This window comes from Bactrocera tryoni, unplaced genomic scaffold (genome assembly GCF_016617805.1).
Source record: "Bactrocera tryoni isolate S06 unplaced genomic scaffold, CSIRO_BtryS06_freeze2 scaffold_11, whole genome shotgun sequence".
NCBI lineage: Eukaryota > Metazoa > Arthropoda > Insecta > Diptera > Tephritidae > Bactrocera > Bactrocera tryoni.
In genome coordinates this window covers 3,058,323-3,065,588 of record NW_024395824.1, presented here as the reverse complement: position 1 = coordinate 3,065,588, position 7,266 = coordinate 3,058,323, and the positions used below count along the sequence as shown (strand labels likewise).

The following is a 7,266-nucleotide window of genomic DNA, read 5'->3' as shown; positions in this document are numbered from 1 at the left end:
GAACCCACTTTTTAAGTCAATAACAGTAAATAGTTTATTGTTACCCAGATTTGCAAGGACTTCATTAATTTCTGATATGGGATATTTATCGGGGATCGTAACCGAATTAAGTTTACAATAATCAACGACCATTCTGTACTTTTTTTCACCAGAGGCATCTGACTTTTTGTTAACTATCCATATTGGGGAGTTGTATGGAGATTTCGATCTCCTTATTATTCCATTATCTAGGAGTTCTTCAATTTGGCGTGATTTCGTATTTTAATGCCATCGGATACGGGTATGGCTTGGAGTAGACGGGGGTTTCGGTTGTTGTCCGGATTTCACCTTTTACGAGAGTGGTGTAGGTGAGTTTTTCATCAGGATCAGAAAAAAGGTTTGGGCATTTATCAATAATATTATTAACTTTGTTTTGTTGTTGTAAAGAGAGGTGTGGAATATTGATTGCCACATTATTCACTTCGTGTGATATTCTTTGCATTAACCTTATATTTATACTTTGACAAATCGTCATTAAATTTTTGTCGGTATGAATAATTGCTTTTAATTCTTTAAGTGTATCGTTGCCTACTATGCCGTGAAACGACCTTTAAGTTGGCAATATGAAAAATTTTATTTTTCCTACTGTTGGTCCAAAAATGTCGACAAAGGTGTGGTGGGTAATTACGATTGTCCCGGCAACTGTTTTTACTGTAAAGGGCTTTTCGTTCAGAATTGGATTCCTAATTCTAGTGGATTGAATGTAATTCTTATTGGATTCGGTATCAATAAGAAAATCTATTGTGTCTCCGCGCCTTGTTCTAAATTCGTAATAAGGCAGCAAAGACGGCGCTAATCTAAAAAATTAATAGTATTCGGCTCATTTTTACCTGCATTATCATAATTGCTATGGGAATCGTCATCGTATATCCCGTTCGGGTCTAATTCGACTGCGTTAGTAAAAAAATTTCTTTGTATTTTGCTTGGAGGGTGAGTCAGTTGTGCAGAGATAGGACGTTTCGGTGGTCGATTGTCCTGGAATATATTGGGCCTATTTTGATAATTAATTTGTCTTGACGGTATGGACTGGTCTACTTCCATTGGGGTCGGTGGTTTGGGTGGTAGGTTCGGTCTGTTATTAAAGGAGGGATTTTCTCTAGCAATATGGGCATTGTTCGGGTAATTGCTGAACCTCGGCATGAATCCTTGGTTATTTTGCATATAGTTGGGAAAATGTTGGGGATATCGGTTTGTTTGGCGACCGAATGCCTGTTGGTCAAAATTTCGTCCGGGGGAATGGGAATACGTTAACTCGGGGTAAAAAGCTCTGTTGTTATTGAAATTATTAAAGTTGTTATTGAAATTATTAAAATTGTTATTTCGGGGAGGTCGTGGTGGTGGTTGGATATTGGGTTTTTGTGTATTGTTCGTATGATTTATTCTATATGTCATGTTGTCAAGTTTTTGACATAAATGTAATGCTTGGGGCAAGGTTGTCGGCTCTCTCATGCTGAGAAGACGAGGTAAATCGCCATTTAGTCCTCTAATAAATGTGTCAAGGGCTTTATCCCTATATGAGCTTGTCATAGTCCGTACGGATTCGTCACTTAGATCAAGACATAAAATTTTGTCTAATATAAGTGAAAGGTGTTCGTAAACTTTTTGGTAGAAGGTCGCAATGTCGTCGTAACGTTGGACCAGAGTGGTCATCTGGTATTCGAAGGTACCTGTGTCCCTTTTATCCGAGTAATACATCATAAGGCATTTTCGAATTTGACTCAAATCGAGTGGAGTATTGTATGATTCTAATGCAGTGTCGGCATCGCCAATTATTTTACGCCTGATCGTATGGAGTATCGCAAAGTATTTAGGAGTATTCTTGACTCCCTCATAAGCTTTAAAAATTTGGTCAACGCTCTTCCTCCATGAGTTAAATTCACCTGGTCGTCCTGAAAATCCCCTAAGGCATTTAACCATGTCCGGAATTTTATCTAGTTCGTTTATGTTGTTCGTGTTCAGTGTCACACTGTGGTCGGGTTCGGTAAAGTCAGTAATATTCTGAGTACTCATTCGTTCGAGTACTTCTCGAACTATTGTCGTTATGGAAGTTGGGTTAGGGGTGGGAGGGCTTAAAGGATGGTTGGAAGGATTTGTAGGATGGGTGGTTTGCCCTTAGTCTATCCTCATTTGATTTAATTGTTCAATTAGCTCTTCAGCTGTATCCGTAATTATGATAATCTTTTCTTTTAAGTTAATTAGTTAAAAAAAAAAAAAAAATTCTTTGTAATAGTACTTTCTTTGACAATATTAGAATCTTTTTGCAAAGCTTACGTTAATTTAAGGCTTTTTTTCCTTTTTTGTGTCGGATAATTAATTTCTTTCAATCAAGTTTCGTATTATTTATAATAATAAAATTCTTTATAATTTCTTTTTTCCTTTTTGTGTCGAATAATTATTTTCTTTCAATTCAAATTCCGTATTCTTTATAATAATAATATTCTTTATAGTAGTCTTAAAATATAATATTTTATAAATCTTACATTAGGTGTTTCCAGCTTTCCATAGGATGTTGTGATGCGCTCCGGGGTTGTCCCTTTTCTTTGACAGTACTGAGGTCCCTCGGCATTTAAAAATCCCACGTTGTGCGTTGTAGCCGCTCGTTAGCATTAGTATTTATTGTATTTTCTGTATTTACACACTTTTTTTTTTGTTTTTAACTCACGGAGCCTTAATTTTTTATTTTCAGGCTTTTCTCGCGAAGCCTTACTTTTTGGTTTTCAGGTAATTACTACTTGAGCGCACTGGTCCCTGCTCGGGCGCCAGTTAAAAAACGTTTAGTTATTTTTACTAAAAAAAATGTTTTCTGGGAGCTATGCTCCTTTATTGAATTCCACTTAAGAACTAAAATTTACAATTAATTATACTTAACTCTAGACCTATGTTTGGTGCTGCAACGGGTACAGAGTTTGTTGACATTGCGCTTCCCACAGGTTTGGCATTTCGCTGACGCAGCGCTTCCCACAGGTTGCCACTACACGTGTCGCACTCTCAGCGATTTAGTGGTGTCATATTATATTACTTCGTATCATATGATATTAATACATCATATGATACTTTTTAAATGTATGGGGTGCTAACTTCTATACGACCACTACGCTTAGTACCACCATAGCTATCTGGATTTTTCAGAAAATTGGTTATTGTCTAACCAAGCCTTTTTACAGAAAAAAACCAATTTGGAAAACTTACTTGCCAAATTGAGTCATTCCTTTAATTAATCCACTCTCCTCATCTGATAATTCAGTTCCACGTAGCATTTTCGTACAAACAAAACTTACTTATTTTTCTTGCCTTAAACTTTTATTTATGTACTGTCCTTAATTTACAAATTTTATCTCCGCTTTTTCCACTGATATGTTTACTTGGTAACAGTCAAAACACAAATAGTTCATTTTGAACATATAATTATTTAATAGCATGTTTTTTTATGATAAACTATAAAAAAGTCCCAAAAAAATAGATACCAAATATGTTTGCCTTGCTATTAGCTTTTTTTGCTGAGGTATTTTTTATCATTCATCTAGATTTAGATAGAGTTATTAATAATAGATAATATTATAGTTATTTTGATAGGTTAAGATTTCGTATATATTTCAAGACTAGCATATTTGTGACCTAATTATGACTCACAAACGTAGCTCAAATCTTTCGCACAGCTCGAGGCAAGAAAATTGTTAGAGAGCAAGAGTCTACTTATCATGCTGAACAGGGCAGACGTAGGAAAGCAGCATGGCAGAAATCAGATCTGGAGAAAATTCTGCACAAGCTGATGCTCGGCTTCAGGGAAATGTTATCCACATAGCTTCTCAGCGTGCATCAGAAAAAACAGAAGAGACAACTTTTGGGTGTCAAGAAAACGCAATTTTTCGAAGCCGAAATCATTCCCAACTACTGACTAATCAGCGTCCTTCTGAGACAGTAGATGAAACAAATGTTCAACGTCTCCCGTCATGCAGAGCGTCGGCAAACATTTACCAGAAATTCTTGATGGTATTTGAAAAATATGGTGTTGAATATCCCGCGACATTGACCACAGTACATCACAACATAGCCATAATTTTTACAGGTGTATTTTATGTGACGACACGAAAACTGATAGACGATATCGAATCATTCAGTGCGTAGAGTAAGCAGCTGTTTCTGCATGTGCACAACCATATCATCTTGGTCTATGATTTTAAGCCCGCCTTAAGGAATATGCCCCATGATAGTTGCAAGGTTATCATACAAGCAGAGCGCGCCTAGTTGGCAGCATCCGCGCCTCAATAACGCACTGGTGGCCGTCAAGGTGGTGGCTTTGGTTGCAGGCGGTATGCAGGTTTCTGTATGCATTATTTTTGTGTCAGTGACATACTCACATATGTAAGTTAACACTAAACATATTTACGTTTCTCACCAAACATATTTACATTTCTTAATAATTATTACGAAACGTATAAGCATATTTTTGCTATACTTTCGCTGACTATCATATCATGTTTACGTGTGATGGTCGCTGCTCACACACTTTTAATTCCAATAACTAATTTTTAACATAAGTTTCAATTCAGTAGTTAAGTGGTAGTTAATAAGTGCGGTTGACAAAAAGGTTGGACTAAGAAGACATAGTCTTCCCAACAAGTAGTTAAGTGGTAGTTAATAAGTGCGGTTGACAAAAAGGTTGGACTAAGAACGTCCCTGCGTGCGGACGCATTGCGGTATCCACGTTCAACTTTAAATAAATGACGAGGCGAATCGCTCCTATTCTATTCGAACGTTATGGATACTCCAGTGGGGTATGGCTTCGCATATCCAGTGCATAATTTTTGTAATATGATATGCGAGCTGCCAAAGTGCATTGATTTTACTTTCGGGTAACTGCGTGGCATGAGAGCTGCTCGTTCATGCGCGACACCATTCCCTCCTTTGAAGTTGGTCGCCTTGTCGTGGCGAAGGGGCTTAAGTAAGAGTAAAGTGTGCATCCCAAAGGAAACGCACTCTAATCTTACGAACTAAGAGGGACCCTTCATAATTCCCACAATAGTGATATATATATATATATATGAATAAACCCCAGGTTTTACGCTCATCTCCTATTGTGGAAGTATGAGGATACCCGAACCAACACCACCCTAAGCCAAGGTGTCTAGGTACCCGTTCCGAGGGCTGAATGGTCAGCGGGGGGTAATAAATAGCTGATCGCGAAAGGTCCCCTCCGATGCCCGGGCGAGGTCGGAGGTATAAAAGCCTTCTCTCCGCATACCGGCTCTACGGTAACCCTTTCCGGGTTACTCGTGCGACCAAATATGAACGCAAACAATACAACAACAACAACAACAACACCAACTGCAACAATCAAATTGACGACAGTTGCTACCTGAAAAGGAAGCAATCACAATCTCAAGTAGAGAGCAAACGAGAGAGCACTTCTCAGAAGAGAAATCGCTCCATGACAGAGGTACCCGGAACTCAGCCCAAAAAACCGAGGCGGAGTGAAGGTGAACACAGCAGCACAACAATCGCAAGGCATTTCTGCGATGTAGCCAGATATAGCCTGCAAGTGGCCATTATAGATGGAAATTCCTCCTCTCCGAGTAAAATACAGGAGAGATGGGTGGAGATCGACGTCAGATTGTCGAGTATGGTGCTGAGCTATGTACTCAACAATCCTGCAGGTCCTCATCCAGAGTTTGATTCCTCTGAGACCCGAACAGGGCCATCAAGTGCGCGGACCAGGCCTCGCTAGATTTCCTGACGGGTAGTGTTGCTAAAATTAGCAACGCCTTCGTAGGCCTCCAATTGAGGCTTATACCCGTCAGGGACATTCCAAAGAGACCTCGTGCTCGCATTTGGTTACCCCCTCTAGAGGAGCCAGGCGAAAAACTCCTGAGGTGCATTAAGCTGCAGAACAAATCTATACCAGGTATAGATGAGTGGCAGCTAATCAAGGAGGAAAAACCTAATAAAGCAAGCAAGCCAATACTTGTGGCCATTTGTGATGAGTCCATTGAGGCTCTGAAGAAGACTGACTACAAAATCAGCTTCCGAATCCGCAAGGCCAGACTAAAAATCTTCCAAGGCGACAAAGCGGCTGACGAAGACGACACGGAAGAGGTCGACGACGCCAGCCAGTTGCTAAGGAATGTGGGCATCGAAGAAACCCGAGATGCCCAATAACATATGCGTACAGATAAACCTGCAGCACTCGAAGAGTGCTACAGCGAATCTGACAACCCTCGTGAACGAGAGAGGCATCGACATCAGCCTAGTACAGGAGCCCTGGGTCAATGATGATACCATTAAAGGGCTAAACAGAAGCAACTATAACCTGTTTTACACATGGAACAGAGGTAAACCTAGGGCATGCATTCTTATCAATAAAAGTATAAATGCATTCTTCTTCTTAATTGGCGTAGACACCGCTTACGCGATTATAGCCGAGTTAACAACAGCGCGCCAGTCGTTTCTTCTTTCCGCTACGTGGCGCCAATTGGATATTCCAAGCGTAGCCAGGTCCTTCTCCACTTGGTCCTTCCAGCGGAGTGGAGGTCTTCCTCTTCCTCCGCTTCCCCAACGGCGGTACTGCGTCGAATACTTTCAGAGCTGGAGGTGTTTTCGTCCATCCGGACAACATGGCCCAGCTTCGAGCGTAGCCGCTGTCTTTTAATTCGCTTGAACTATGTCAATGTCGTCGTATATCTCGTACAGCTCATCGTTCCATCGAGATGCGATATTCGCCGTGGCCAATGCGCAAAGGACCATAAATCTTTCGCAGAACTTTTCTCTCGAAAACTCGCAACGTCGACTCTATCAGTTGTTGACATCGTCCAGTAAGCCTCTGCACCTTGATATAGCAGGACGGGAATTATGAGCGACTTATAGAGTTTGGTTTTGTTCGTCGAGAGAGGACTTTACTTTTCAATTGCCTACTCAGTCCGAAGTAGCACCTGTTGGCAAGAGTTATCCTGCGTTGGATTTCCAGGCTGACATTGTTGGTGGTGTTAATGCTGGTTCCTAAATAGACGAAATTATCTACAACTTCAAAGTTATGACTGTCAACAGTGACGTGAGTGCCAAGTCGCGAGTGCGACGACTGTTTGTTTGATGACAGGAGATATTTCGTCTTGCCCTCGTTCACTGCCAGACCCATTTGTTTCGCTTCCTTGTCTAGTCTGGAGAAAGCAGAACTGACGGCGCGGGTGTTAAGGCCGATGATATCAATATCATCGGCATACGCCAGCAGCTGTA

The 7,266-nt window shown here is 40.5% G+C and overlaps 1 non-coding gene across 1 annotated transcript; it reads left to right on the top strand.

The window, feature by feature from the left end:
- Window positions 1-4,692: 4,692 nt before the first annotated feature.
- LOC120779964 lies at window positions 4,693-4,885 on the top strand. The gene has a single exon (XR_005705778.1). It is a non-coding gene; the product is annotated as a U11 spliceosomal RNA (small nuclear RNA).
- Window positions 4,886-7,266: the final 2,381 nt, after the last annotated feature.